Here is a 15,429-nt window from a genome sequence, read left to right as displayed (position 1 = left end):
GACCGAAAAGGCCCTGGCCCTTGTCGAGGCCAGGCGTGCCTCCCGGGGTCCTGGGATCATCAGCAGATTCTTACCCGCAGAGCGAAGTGCCCTGCGGGGGGCATAAGGAGATAGGCGGTCCCTCAAGTATGCAGGACCCAAGCCGCGTATAGTCTTAAAGGTTAGTACCAAAACCTTGAACCTGATCCGGAAACAAACTGGCAACCAGTGCAGCTGCTTCAGCAGAGGCTGAACATGGGACCTCCAAGATGATTTAGTGAGGACCCGTGCAGCTGCATTCTGTACCAGCTGTAACTTCCGGGTTAGAGACAAGGGTAGGCCCGCGTAGAGCGAGTTACAGAAGTCTAATCTAGAAGTAACCGTTGCATGGATCACAGTGGCCAGGTGTTCCGGGGGCAGGTAGGGCGCTAGTAGCCGAGCTTGGCGTAGATGGAGAAACGCCGTCCGGGCTACCTTAGTGACCTGGGCCTCCATGGAAAGTGAGGCATCCAGAATCACTCCCAAATTCCTGGCTTGGGGCACAGATGACAATTGTACCCCGTCCAGGCAGGGAAGACGCGCTTCCTGTTCCTGCTCCCTTCGGCCTAGCCAAAGGACCTCCGTCTTGGAGGGGTTGAGTCTCAGGCGGCTCTTCCTGATCCATCCAGCCACTGCTTCCAAACAACTGGCGAATTTTTCTGGGGGGAGATCTGGCCGGCCATCCATCAAGAGATAGAGCTGGGTATCATCAGCGTACTGGTGACACCCAAGCCCATAACTCCGTACCAGCTGAGCCAGGGGACGCATATAGATGTTAAATAACGTGGGGGAGAGCACCGCTCCCTGTGGCACCCCACATGGGAGTGCAAAGGAGTCGGATAACTCCTCCCCCACAGCGACCCTCTGTGATCTGTTCTCTAGAAAGGAGGATAGCCATTTAAGAGCCACCCTTCCAATCCCAGTATCAGCGAGGCGGTGAACCAAGAGCTCGTGGTCAACCACATCAAATGCGGCTGACAGGTCTAATAGCACGAGAATGGCCGACCCGCCCCGGTCCAGCTGGCGCCGGAGATCATCTGTCAGGGTGACCAGCACAGTCTCCACCCCATGGCCAGGACGGAAGCCAGACTGGTATGGATCAAGGGCCGATTACTGTCATATCCCATGTTTTCCTCCATATTGCTAGCAACAGCTTTTCATGGTAACCCATGGGCTATTCCATGGGCTATTAGAAGGGCGGTCTAAAAATTTAAAAATTTAATAATAATAATAATATTATAATAATAATAATAATAATAATAATAATAATAATAATAATAAGCATTGTTCCCCATAAATGATGGGACATGCTTTGATTGTTCCTTTTAAAAATATAAATCCAAGACCATTTTTGGAATGCATTATTTTTTTCTATTATAATTAGCAAATGTTGACTCTTGTGGTTTATCTTGTTCCTAAAGAAAATTTATTATTTTAGAGCACAATTAGATGCCACATCCTCACATTCATGTTCAAAGCAGATGGTGATGGCGTATGCACACATACCAAATGAACTGTGTAGATGAGGAAAAGTTCTAGGAATTATGCAGATGAGGAGCACCTTCTAGGTACACCATTGCCAAGAGTTAGACTGAATGAAAAATACTGCAGTCCTGGAGCACAATAAGATAGAGGATGAGCAAAATTTAGCTGCTTGTACTGTTTCTAGTGAAGCCTCTTGTTTCTGTTTCTAGATGAGCCTCTTGTGGCGCAGAGTGGTAAGGCAGCCGTCTGAAAGCTTTGCCCATAAGGCTGGGAGTTCAATCAAGGTTGACTCAGCCTTCCATCCTTCCGAGGTCAGTAAAATGAGTACCCAGCTTGCTGGGGGGTAAACGGTCATGACTGGGGAAGGCACTGGCAAACCACCCCGTATTGAGTCTGCCATGAAAACGCTAGAGGGCGTCACCCCAAGGGTCAGACATGACTCGGTGCTTGCACAGGGGATACCTTTACATTTACCTTACTGTTTCTAGTATTTGGTAGACATAACATCCACTGCTTTACATATGATTGGCAGAACACATCTTTTCATTGCAACTACTGTAGCTTAGTTTGCGTTAATGGTGTTCACATTTATTTTTTAACTAGCAAGAAAGCCCATTGGGAATGCAATGGGCGCTGGGATTCAAGCGACACCAGCAGGCGTAGATCTCTCTCTCTCTCAGCAGGAGCCATAGGAGGTAATTAGGGTTCCTTTGTAGCAGGGAAGCAAGGGTCATTTGCAGTTTGGGGCACCTTTGCAGTTTGTTTCTGTCTGTCTGTCTCTCTCTCCCTCGCAGCAAAAGCAGGTAATCAGGGGTTGTTTGCTGTTTGGAAGGGTTCTCAGTATCTCTGTGTATCTCTCTCAGGTGTCTGAGAGCAAAGTGGCTAGTGTCCAGGGAAAGAGGGTGGGAGCTGGAGAGGGAGGGCTTTGCTGGCCACACCCTGATTGGTCCTATTCCATCTTGGACAGCCAGAACACTCTCCACCCCCAGGGCTGTTCACAAATATTTCCACAAATATTAAGAAAAATAATAGATAAAGATTTTTATTTGATCTCCTATTTTCATCCGCATAATTCTGAATGCACAGCTGATGATGCTGATCAATCCCTCCCCCAATAAATTTTAAATGCAATCCCAAGAAACTTGACTCAGAATCCTACTCCAGTGGGGCAGGACAGGAAAGTGTTCTTGGGATTGCACTGACAGTTGCTCCCACTATAAGAATTCAGGTCCTTTGATTTTCTGACCTTCAAGAGGCAGATTCCTTAACAGAAGCACTCAGGTACTCAGCTCTATACATTAGGACCACACCTTTAATCCATATTGTCCAGACTTGGCTAATCCATCTTTGTAGTTCTTATCCTCTAAATTCTGAATCATTTTGGCTTCCCTCCACTGTAACTTTTCAATTTCAACAACGTCCCTCTGATAAAATAATGACCAGAACTGTACACGATATTTCAAATCTAGCTCTACTAATGTCTCATATAAAGTAGTGGTGGAATATCTTCACCTGATTTATAAGACTTTCCCCTTCTATCTATCTGTATTTGTTTAGTTGTAGTTTCTTCTTACAGCTGCCAAACATTGTACAGATATCTGGTGGCCTGAAGGTCTATTAGAGACAATGAATGAATCACATTTCCTATATACAAGAAAGAAAACACCCTTATTTTTTATCATTGTGCAGCCAGAAGGTCAATACAAGATAAATCACAGCAGCAAAAAGGAAGGAAATTTAGGAGAGTCAGATGTTTTATTGCAAATTATATAAGCTTACCAAGAACTGCAGTGGCTAAAGAAAGGATTAGTTTTAGGGCATCATGGGTGCAGGTAGAATTGTCAGTATTATATTTATTGGTTCTGCAGCAAGTCTGACAAACAGGATCGGAAGAATTTTTTACACAGAGGCAGGCGTTCACACACATGCACACATGTCCACTGGCACTGTCATTATTTTGAAGGAGCTACCCAGCAAAGTGGGTGAAAATGTCTCTAATTTCAAAAATTTCACAGATGTTAGGAATATACCTCCCAGTTTTATTTTTATAACTCAGGTTGCAACTGGAGAATGATATTAAAATACTTTAAGAACCAAGTTTGACAAATAGGGAGAATAATAGTCAGCAGCTAACAAATGACAGTGTTTCCAAGAGACCAGAATTAGGTGTATTTTATGTGTTTGTATAAATCACAGTAAATTATTGACCTTTGGATGACCCCCCCTCCAAAAAAAAATCAAGCAATATCTGAAACAATCCTAATTCCTTGAAGAACCGTTGAAGCAATGGTTAAGCAAGTCTTAACCTGGTGGGTTGCTGTGTGAAATAGGATGTTGATCTAGATCAGGGGTTGATCTAGATCAGGCCCTGACTCATGGGAGAATACCCAGTGGAGTAACTGAAGGATGAGAGTAATACACATGCACTGCCTAATTCTTGATGATAACTGAGTTGTGACATTTTACACCAACTGAAGATTCTGACCTGACTTTGAGGGAAGACCTGTATAGAATACAATGTAAAGTCTTGTTGTGCAATTACTGTGGTGTAGATCCAGGTGTCTAGATCACCTGTGTCAAGGTAGGGCGCATCTTCCAGTCTGAACTCAGTTGGAACAAAGGGGAACAAATGCGACTGCATTGTGACTTGATTCTTCAACAGTAGTGCTGGATTCAGTATTACCTCTAGGCTTTTAACTCATGAAGCACACTGGATTGTATTCTTTGGAATGTTAAGTGAATTAGGTAGCTCTTTGTGCTTTTATTTATTAAGTGCTATAGATTTCTTTCAAGTGGATAGCCGTGTTAGTCTGAAGCAGATTAACAAAATTTGAGTCCAATGATACCTTGAAGACCATTGTTGGTCTTAAAGGTGCAATTGGACTCAAATTTCGAAGAGATGTCTTTGTTAGACATTTTTGTTTTATGCAGTGCTGAAGGGACAAAACTTGGTAGCATGATATGTCAACACTAACCTCTTGTTTCATAAATCTTTTACCTTGGGATTCCCAGAACTGATATTCATTTTGTTGAGTTTCATTTTAGCAAGCGCAACTTTTTCATTCTAGTAAGTTCATCTTTTAAAAAAATCAGTCATGTCCTTATGCCAAATAATTAGATCCTTTCAAAACAGAAAAAAGAGAGTGTTGCATAGTAACTTTTTCAGTGGTACCTGAAAATATTCAGTACCATTTAAGCACAGACAAAGAATAAAACCTCACAGAAAGAAACACATTGGGACATGACCTTTTGGGAAATCTGGGGCCCTTAACCAATACTTTTCATGAATAAAACAACTGAGGTAACATCTTTGTCTTTCCCTCCCACACACATGCACATACCCAAAATACTGAAGCAAACATCTTTTTTCTTGATAGTTCCATTTCTTGGTTAACTATCAACTATCAGTATTTTTTTAATGTTTTTGTAAACATTATATATTTTAATACTACAGAAAATGTATCTCATAAATAAGTTTTATTACATGTCAAAAAGGATGAAAATATAACTTTATATTTCTGTTTTAAAGTAATTTTAGTGCCTATTAGCTATAAAGAAACAGTTATATATAATTTAGAGTGTGTAGTCACTCGAAACAACTTGACATTTTCACACAAACACAGAACCTTAATAATAGCCTGGGGATTACACTGGATGTATACACCACTACAAGATATTAAAATAACTTATGGTGCACTGTAATTCTTGTTTTGTATTTGTCCAAGTAGTTTTGAAGCATGCTATAAAGCAGAAAAATAAAAACCTAAGCTCCAAAGTCAACTAAGCTGTATTCTTAAAGTTATAGCAGCCTTTTCATATTAAGTATGATTAAACCAGTTGACATTTGCAATTGTCATCATCTTCTTCTTCTCTCTTCTTATTAATAGGCTGTGATTAAAATGTAAATTCAAGGGCTTGCTGCAGTTTGAAAGCCACTATAATTGTTTAAAATAAAGAAGTTGATTGCATTTAGTCTGGGATTACTTTAAATCATTTAAAAATAGTCCTTTACTTGTTGCTCTGAAAGCATACGTAGAACAAGTGAAGTTAAATACTCTGCTGTTAATGTCTGATCCTTTCTGTATGTCTGTCTTGAATTTATTTCTGTGTGGAAACATCAACCAAAGCTTATTATCTGGCATCTAATGGGAAAATGACAACCGCTCTCAAGCTAATCAGGATATTTTCTCCATGAAAAGATTGACCAAATGTGCACAGATGGAATCTGAGTAAACCCCTGATTGAAGAAACTAGTAGGGCCCACTAGGGTCATTCCTGCAACCATTCTGGGTACTTCAGTTTGAAAGGATGGAGAGACATCTTAAATATATATATATATTGTTATTCTTGTGTTTTGTCCATGGTCTGTTAAATTACTATGAGTAGGACTCCGAGCCTCTGGCATAATTATGAAGATAATGTTTGGGTACAATAATAACTGCCCCTCCCAGCACAGGCTAGTTTGCTCACTATTGTAGCTAGGAACTACGCTTAATAAATCATAGGAGTTTCCACAGCCAAATGGAACATGGATGCCTACGTATAACCAAATGTTTCTTCTGGCAGAACTGCTTACTTTCAAGAACTAGTCAAAGCCCAACAGGCCATCAAACATCTGAGACAAGGGAAAAAGCTGATGAGACTTCAGAGAATGCTCCCAAGTACCAAATATTGGCTAGTCTTTAGATGGGAGTCCTCCAAGGATTACGAGGGTTGTGACTCTGAGCCTGGCCATGGCAAACACCTCTGAACGTCTCTGGTCTTGGAACTCCCACCCCAGGGTTGCCATAAAGCAGGTGTGATTTGATGGCATTTCCCACCACCACCATGAAATTTTGTTATTCTTAGAATCTTAAAGAAGTCTTAAAAGGAATTGCACAAATTCAATGTTGAGACGATGGGGGCACAGAAAACAACAACCAACTAACTAACAACTCGCAGAGTTTAACAATGAAGTTCTCTTGAAAGTGGTATTTAAGACATAATTAGTAGGTCTACTCAGAAATAAATCCTAGATTATTGAACAGGATTTACTCCCAGGAAAGTGTCCTAGGAATGCAGTTTTAGAACAGTAGCCTCAAAAGAAGTCACAATAGGAATCTTTGTTACACAAGTGAGATCTGTACAACTGGCAACCTTTCAATATGAACACACCCAGCTAGGTGGCTGAAATTATTTTCCTTTGATCTCATAATTCTGGAGATGCAGCGTCAATGGAAAGTTCATCAAACTTTAAGTGGTCCTCTACTCCTGATTGCCTGGCTGTCCTTGTCTTAATATTTCTTGGGTTGTTTAGGCCTGTTTTAATTGGACCCAGAGAGCAATCAAAGTGAGGCCAGCAATTGGAAGAACATATAATTAATGAGGTTTCTTTTCTTTCTTTGGTGATGATGAGCCAATCATGAGAGGGAGGCATTCCTCATCTGCAAGTATCTGGGAGGCATGCCTATATGAGGGATGTATCATCTGAGTTCATAAAAGATGCAGTTGTAGGAGGGAGGACCCATGGTGCTGCCAACTCCCTTCCCCTTACAGGCTTAAAAAAGTAATCTCAAATAGATTGACCCTTTCTATCAATCTTTTTTTCTAGGGTTGCCAGCTTCCAGGTGGGGGCCTGGAAGACTCCAGAAATAGCAACTTATTACAGAAATTAGTTCTCCTGGAGAAAATTGCAGCTTTGGAGGATGGACTTGATGGCATTATGCCCCACTGAGTTTTCTCCCCTCCCAAAACTCCACCCTTCTCAGGGTGTACCACCAAATCACACGGAATTTCTATGCCTGGAGCTGGCAACCATATTCCAAAAAGACATTCCAGATATCCTACATTGCTGGATATTTAGAAACATTTAAACTCAACTGATATTACTGTTGCCTGACCTGGTAATCCAGGCTTGTACTGGGAAGAGAGAGCAAAAGAAGATGTAAAAGCCAAGGTTTATTTTACATATGTGACTTTAATCTACATAGCTCAGCTAGTGATAAAGTATTAAAACATTGATCCTGTATATAGGCATAAGGAATAGAAAATTAAACCGCCTTGTGGCGGCCAAACTATGATAAGAAAACTCATATCTCTACAGATAGGGTATTGTAGTAGCTTCTAACAGTAGCAGGTAGATAAAGAAGAAAAGCATGGAGCTAGGAATCATTCCCAATGGGACTGCAGATGACATTGTAACAGATGACTCCAGATGACAATGTAAGAGGAGGAATAGAAAGAAATTATATTAACAAAGTGTTGTCAATGGTTATAATAAGATTTGAACTGTTGAATAACCGAACCTGAAAGACCATCGTATTTTTCAAGATGATTTAGAAGGATCTTGCGATTGAGTGTGTCAAAAGCTGCAATTATGTCAAGAAGCATTACAAAGGATGGATTCCTAACATCAGATACAATAAGTGTGTTATTACAAATCCTGATGAGCACAGTTTCGAAAACCGCTGTGAAAATGTTTGGAATAAATTATATCCCTAGGAAGTAATTCTCAACATTCTTCCTGTTGGCTGCCATAGCTAGTGATTACAGATTCAAATCTGCTTACATCTTGCTTAAATATCTGGGGGATGGGGTTTGGAATGTTAAAGAATATGCTCAATAGAAAGCTCTGTAAAGCTATTACGTTGGATATACTTTGACATTTTCAGTAAATGATATCACCAAAGGAAGGTGCTGAGTGATACAAATTGTAGATTTTGATAAAACTGCTTTTTCTTCTGTGACATTAGCTGGCTGAATATCATAATATGAATTTTAGTCATACGTGGGTAAAACCAGATTCCTCTGCTCATGATTTGTAGGAATGGGGAAAGGGTGTATCCCGCTGGGATTCAGAAAAGAAGAGCGCCATTAAGCAACCCTAAATCATCATAAGTAAAAGGAATGAGATTTTTGGTATTTTCTATGGCACCTACCGTGTTGTTGTTTTGAGACGGAAACAGGAACAAATCTCACCAAACCCAGGAGAGAGGCAGGGGGTTATATTTATCAGCAGACAGTGGCAAACCGCTTCTGAAAGTCTCTTGCCTTGAAAACTCCACAGGGTCATCATAAACCAGTTGTGACTTGATGGCACTTTCCACCACTTCCTGTAGTGGTACTGATGGGGTCGAATCCAGACATTTCCAGTTCACAAAAGGCTCTTCAGTCTACAGAAGGATTTCTCCCCTCTTTCATAGAGTTTCACAAAATGCCATTCCTGGGGGACAGGTGAGTGTGGGTCTTTGGAGAAAGGTGGTAACTAGCAAAATTTTCCCCCTTCCACTGGTGGTAAAATTATATTTGGATTCAATCACTGAGAGTATGCTTTCCTGTCATTCTCCCTCTCCCTCTTTCAGAGATGTTTGTGCAATACATACTTCTCCTAAAGTTAAACTGCTCCTGGGAATGGCCTTGTATCTATTCCAGGTAACTTCTTTTATTTATTTTATAGGTATAATTGCATTTATTTTCCACCCTCTCTCCAGGAACTCAGGGCGAATCACATCAGAATAAAATCACAAGGATTAAATAAAATACACAATTAGGAATTTAAGTTTAATAAATGTAAAACATTAAAACCAGAAGTTAAACATTAAAATATGCCCAGTTCGTTCTGTCATATGGAATAAGGCAGGGGGAGCGTCAAGAGAACCTTCTAGTTGGAGTATAATTTGGTGGATTTCCAGCAGGGTGGAGGCCTTCAACCATAAAAACAGTTGTCTTACATGCCCTTCTTTATAATAGTATTTGATTTACTTCATTGGTCTACTTTGTTTATATCACACCTTTCATTCCAAAGGGAGCCCAAAGTAGCTTACATTCTCTTTTGCTCTGTTTTATCGTCACAACAGCCCTGTGAGGTAGGTAAGGCTGAGAGTATGCCAGGCCCAAGGTCACCCAGCTAGCTTCTACAGCACAAGCGAGAGTGGATTTCCCAGATCCTAGCCCAAGAATTTAGCCATTACACCATGCCTTAGACCTTAATGGCAGGCACACTGAGTGGGTGAGAACATCGATGATGCACCCAAGGTTCCAATTTTCCCTGTGCAGGAAGACTCAGTTAGAGAGGGGAAGGGCTGAATTCATTGAGATCCTCCTTCTACCATTGACTGGCTTTCTTTACTCCCCTGTCTGTTTGGCTCAGAGAGGTGGGGGGAGCCCACAAAGATAATATATTTTTCAGTCTCCATGCTGAGGGAGCCTAAATACCTCCCAGCTGCCTCTACAGGCTCCTTGCTTTTCTTGAACCATTTGCTGTGGGCTTGGAAGGGGAACATCCTCCTGATACCTGCTGCTGTGCGGGAATTTTCTCCAATGTTGGCAAATTGAGCTATGGCCCAGTTCCCACCTGGGCGGCCACACTTGGGCGCTATCCTACTAGCCAGCTAGGCAATGATGGTCTGAGCAGTGCTGGAGATAGGAACACACAACAACTTGAGGTAATTACTTATATTCTTTTTGGTATTTTAATAGATGTGGTTAATTTCCATCCAGACAGTTTTCTATAGCATTCTCTCAGGAGCCCTGCCTACAAGCTTGAGGAAGGTGCTCATTACTGGGGTGCCCTCTCAGCACTGTTAACAAAAAGTGGTGCTGACCAGAAGGAAAAATTTCAAACATTTCAAAGAAAGAATTTCAAAACATTATTGCATAAGCACTTTCTAAGCTTGTTGAGATGGGAGTAATCATTTCTGTAAGAGACCCAGACAGCCCCAGTATATCATGCTCTGAATCTGTAGAAAGGTATCCTCAATCTTTAGATTTTATCATTTGTTTTTCCATAGCATGTTTCTTTTGGTCAGAGCAATGTAGTGGTAGCTGCAGAGCAGCAGAGCACAGTTGCCCCTTTTGATCATTCACTTATACTTAAACGAGCCCAGAGATCTTCACTGGAGTCACTACCACTTATATTCACAATGTCGGCTGGCCTGTCTGCGGAGGTGGTCACCTCTTGCAGCCTTTGTGCAGCAGTGAGTTTTCAATGAGCCCTAACAAGTGCATGAGGATGCACAGCATGTGCATTCTGCCACTTACCTGGTCTGGAGGCAAAAGGGAAACGGTTAAATAAAGGTGGATTTATTTCCACATGAAGCCTACCTTTGGGAACAGCACGAGAGCTGTAGCTGACTCGCTCATGAGCAGCCATGCAAGAGGGACACAGCACTGGGTCAGAAGGAATGTCACAAGGGCTTCAGTTGGCAGCCAAGTTACATTTCTTTTCATTTACAAGCAAACTAGAAAATGGTCTTGTTGAAGCCCCTTGCAGATGACTGCCAGCCTTGTCACCACTCGGCTAAAGAGAAGCATTTCGGAAGAGAACACTCCTGTCCCCCGCTGCTAGTACTGATATTCAGCTAGCATAAATTAGGAACTGGATCAACCAACTAAGGCAGTTGAAGGACAACAAAATGGGCCAAACTCTGGCTCTACTTGGGCATTGCCCTGTAAAGTGGCGGGAAACAGAGTGGTGGTAAACAAATATTATTTTTATTAATAATAATCTATCCCTCTTAATAAAACAGCAAGGGGTGTTGGGGTGGGCTCAGTCCGGGATGGGGGGGGGGCGGAACAATTGGCCCTGGACTGGCCAGCCCTTACCAGCAACTGTTTTTATTCTGGGGTGCAGACAGGCAGACCAGCATCAGTCCTGTGAGTCTGGAAAGTGCAGGAAGATCTAAATAAATATTTACAGCCTGAAACTGTAAATATTAAACAAGTACATGGCTGGAGACACATGGAAACTGAATGACTTTTTCAACCTTGGCCAGGCAAATAAAAAAACAGTATAAAAAACCTTACTAACATCAAGACTGCTGTCTTCCTCTTAGGGTTGCCAGCTTCCATGTGAGGCTCTCTACCCCACCTCCCTCATAGGGAGTCTGATATGGGGAGAGAAGAGAAGATGACTGGAAGATGCTTTGAGACACCTGAGGCCTGCTGGGTCACTGCTGCCCATTCCCAGTTCTCTCAAACCTCTCACCACCCCACATACCTCACAGGTTGACTATTGTGGGGAGACAAACAGAAAAGGTATTTGTAAACCGCTTTGAGACTCCCTTGGGTAGTAAACAGGGGACAAAAATCTGTTCTTCTTCTAAGGAGCAACCATGAAAGAAGCATGTGGGCACATAACATTTTATCAACAGTGAAAAAATGGAAAGGGAACAGGGTGGACACCTGTGTACTGTGTCCTGTGACTACCCCATGTGTATTAGGGCAGAAATGTTGGGTGACAGTAATTGCTAATAACAATAAACATCCAGTAATTCATACATTTGTCACGGTTTCTTCCTTCAATTAAAACATTTCATTGATAGCAAGATTTGCTTAACAAACTGAAAACCTTTTAGTCTGTATGTTCTTGAGTTCTGTTCCTTATCATCAAAGTAAATAAAAACAGTTGTATGTTATGATCAATCATGAAAACATTGGTGGCAAAGAACTTACAGAAGGTTTCTCAATTACTGCCTCTATAGCAGCTTTTCTCAACTTTTTTACCACTGAGAAACCCCTGAAATATTATTCAGGCTTTGAGATTCCCCAGAAGTGGGATTTCCAGGTCCCAGTTGGAGGCTGGCACCCTTACCACTGTTCAGGGATACCAGCCTCCAGGTGGAACCTATAGAACCCCCAGAATGAAAGCTCCTCTCCAGACTGCAGAGATCAGTTCCCCTGGGAAAAGAACTGCTTGGGGTCAGGATGTGGGGCTGTGTAGCACTCCAGTCTACACAGAGAGAAAGAGAACACAGAAGACAAACACATTATTTCCTTCTCAAATAGCAAATCCTATTGACCATACAATCACCTCTTCATGTAGGAAATACCTCAGAGTCTCCCTCCTTGGATTACTCTGAGAAGCATTGGCCAGAAGGTCCAAATTTAAAGGAAAAGAATCCCCTAACAGTCAATGGGCAAGTCAAAAAAGACTTACACCATCCTCCTGAAACAGTTTCTTCTGTCTGTGCTCTAGCTACATCTCTTTAAGGCAATGGCAATCTATACAGCTTGGTGTAGTGGTTAACAGCAACAGCTTCTAATGTGGTGAGCTGGATTTGATTCCCTATTCCTCCACATGCTGGGCGACCTTGGGCCATTCCTGGCTGAGGGCTATTTCTTACTCATGAGTAAACATTCCTAGAGCAGGGGGGATGACTTATACATGAGTAAACATTCCCAGGGTAGAGGTTTATCATGAACATCCTGGGTGACAGCAGGCTAGCAGGGAGCCATTTCTGGGCTTCCTACATCCCTCCCTCCAGAAGGGATACAGAGGCTACCCAGGAGCCAGGTTGCTTCCCCAACATATCCTCTGAGTTGAAAGAGGCCAGGGCAACTTACTGGCAGCAGGGCACGACTTGAGGGGCTGCATCCTCTTCCACCCAGCAAACTTCTGAAATCAGCAAGAAGTTAGAGATCCCTTATTAGCCCTACCTGGCCAAGGGCTACCTCCTGATTGGGGCTAAACTATCAGGGCGGGGCCATCTCTTATTGAGGAAATATTTATGAGGGGGCCAATCAGGTAGGAAGTAATTTTTCTTCATGCAGTATGGGCTCATTGGTAGAATGCAATTTGAACTGATTGGCCCTCAGTGAGGGAGTGCAATTTGAACTGATTGCCAATTGACTCATTGACAGAGTACTTTCTCCCTATTAGCAGTACATCCACAGGGCCAATCAAGCAGGGTGTGAGTTGTGTGCATGCAATTTGACCTGATTGCCCCTCATTTGCAGTGCTATTTAAACTGGTTGGCCTCTTTGTCAGAGTACTCTCTCTCTATTGGCAGCAGGGAAGACCAATCAGGTAGGGTGTGAGTTGTCAACTTATGTTTAATGATAAAGGGAAGTGCCGTTGTATTTGTGGGGGGTGGTGAGTGGGTGTGAGCCCTCAGTGATTGTTTTGCACAAGTAGAAATGTTTTTTACTCCTTGAGCCCAAGCTGAGATTCCCATCCTGCTCCCTCCAGGCTCTCCTTCTTCCAGACCATTGTCAGTGGAGCTGGGTTTCCTAGACGGCCCCAAGGGCAACAAATTACACCCAACTGAATTGATGAGAAAGAAAAGAGCATTACCCCCCTTCAAGTATGCTCATACTACTACCATAAACAAATGAATTCAAATCCTGCTGCAGACATCTGTCTTCATGGGTTTAACCATTATTTTAATCTCATGTTTTTGAACATCAGGAATAGAGATCAGTAAAGACAAGCAGCAAGCATAAAGGTAGATGCAAAAAAAAAAGCTGTTAATTTATACTTAAAAAAACATTTATGCCTCACACATCTCCAACTAACCTTTGCACTCAATTAATCCAAATGACCTTCTTTTCTTCTGTGTATTGAATAATACCTTGCAGCCAGCAAGAGTGGGACACCACAGCTCACCCTGGCTACTTCCCGAAAACCTGTACCTTCTCAGTCTTTCACTGTTGTCTCACTTGGATTGAAATTCCCTTTCTACTGCTTTGCTCTGATACAGATTTTGCATTTTTTTTCTTTTACAAAAAAACTGAGCTTCAGTCTCATTTGTTTAATCTGGCATATTCTTAATTATACGAGCTATAAATTTTATTGTATTGTGAAGCCCTGAAATACATGGGATAAAAGGTACAATACAAGTGTAGTGTGATTGATTGATGAGCCTCGCTCACTCTCAGGAGTGATAGTAACAAGCATGAGGGAGGATATAGTATGTCTGTGCTGAAACCCCAGGTGATCAAGCACTCAAAAATTATGTTACTCATCATTCAAACCTATTCCTTCCCCATCCTGGCTTCATTTTCTTGGGGGTTTCTCCCTCCCACTTTTTCACTGAACACCGTAATGCTCCTGATTGTAATGTAACCTACAGTAATCTTACGCAGAAGAATATGGAAAGAGCCTCTTACTTTGTGTGAAGAAGTGTGACCTTGGTGTAACATAAAAATGTTCTTAATTTCCAGTCCACATGTTCATTTGGGTCTGATTCCCATCTGAATGTGCATCCCTTGATTTCTCTACAGATAATTATTGTATACTTGCTAACTGGCAGCAGAATGTGTGTGAAGTGACTCCAAGACAAAACATTCCAGGTGAGAAGTGATGAAACAAAATTAACATTCTATTTATTAGGCCCATTCATACATGCATGTTATCGAGATGATTATCAAAGGTGCTTATGCCTTTGTATACCAGGCCTTGATCTCTGATTAATTGTATCTGATTACCGAGTTTGCAATGTCTTGCAGCCCAAGAGTGCCTCCATTGAAATGGTTTGAAACTACATGAAACCTCTGCTTGTATGTTTGAGATGTGATAAAAATGGATGTGTGAACAAAGGTTACGTTCATGAGTTGGTGCAGGAATTAAAGTAACGTAGATCCTGATCGGTAACAGAACTTAAGGTGAAAGGACAAAGGGTTATCAATCATATATCTTTTATATAATACGTTTAAACTAGTTCTAGAGACGTTCATCAATTGGGATGTAGAATGGTATAGCATAGCCCATACTCATCAGATCTCAGTAGCTAAGAAAGATCAGTACTTGGATGGGAGACTACCAAGGAAGACTATGCATAGGAAGACAAATCATCTCTGTTTAATCACTGGCCTTGAAATAACTACAGGTTTGCGCTAAGTTTTCTGTGCATTGGCAAAACTTTCCCATATAGGAAGAATATAAGATGGATCTTGCTAGATCAACCCAGCAACGGAGAGAGAAATAAGATGCTTCTTGGAAGCCCACTAGAACACCACATTACTTACTTCAGTTTGGTGTAGTGGTTAGGAGTGCGGACTTCTAATATGGCATGCCAGGTTCGATTCTGCGCTCCCCCACATGCAGCCAGCTGGGTGACCTTGTGCTTGCCACGGCACTGATAAAGCTGTCTGACCGAGCAGTGATATCAGGGCTCTCTCAGTCTCACCCACCTCACAGGGTATCTGTTGTGGGGAGAGGAATGGGAA

At 41.9% G+C, this 15,429-nt stretch overlaps 1 long non-coding RNA gene across 3 annotated transcripts in view; it reads left to right on the top strand.

The window, feature by feature from the left end:
* The window catches only part of LOC143843663 (uncharacterized), a 93,870-nt gene that overhangs the window by 6,837 nt on the left and 71,604 nt on the right, over nucleotides 1-15,429 (top strand). For 2 of the 3 annotated variants that reach the window (XR_013233637.1, XR_013233635.1), the window contains exons 3-7: nucleotides 1,713-1,814; nucleotides 8,549-8,715; nucleotides 8,844-8,913; nucleotides 11,316-11,517; nucleotides 14,485-14,553. This is a non-coding gene — a long non-coding RNA (uncharacterized LOC143843663). The remainder of the gene's footprint in view (nucleotides 1-1,712; nucleotides 1,815-8,548; nucleotides 8,716-8,843; nucleotides 8,914-11,315; nucleotides 11,518-14,484; nucleotides 14,554-15,429) is intronic. The other variant, XR_013233636.1, reaches the window with a different exon arrangement.

The sequence above is a fragment of the Paroedura picta genome, chromosome 8 (genome assembly GCF_049243985.1).
Source record: "Paroedura picta isolate Pp20150507F chromosome 8, Ppicta_v3.0, whole genome shotgun sequence".
NCBI lineage: Eukaryota > Metazoa > Chordata > Lepidosauria > Squamata > Gekkonidae > Paroedura > Paroedura picta.
Note: the sequence above shows the minus strand (reverse complement) of the source record. Positions and strands in the feature narration are given on the sequence as shown.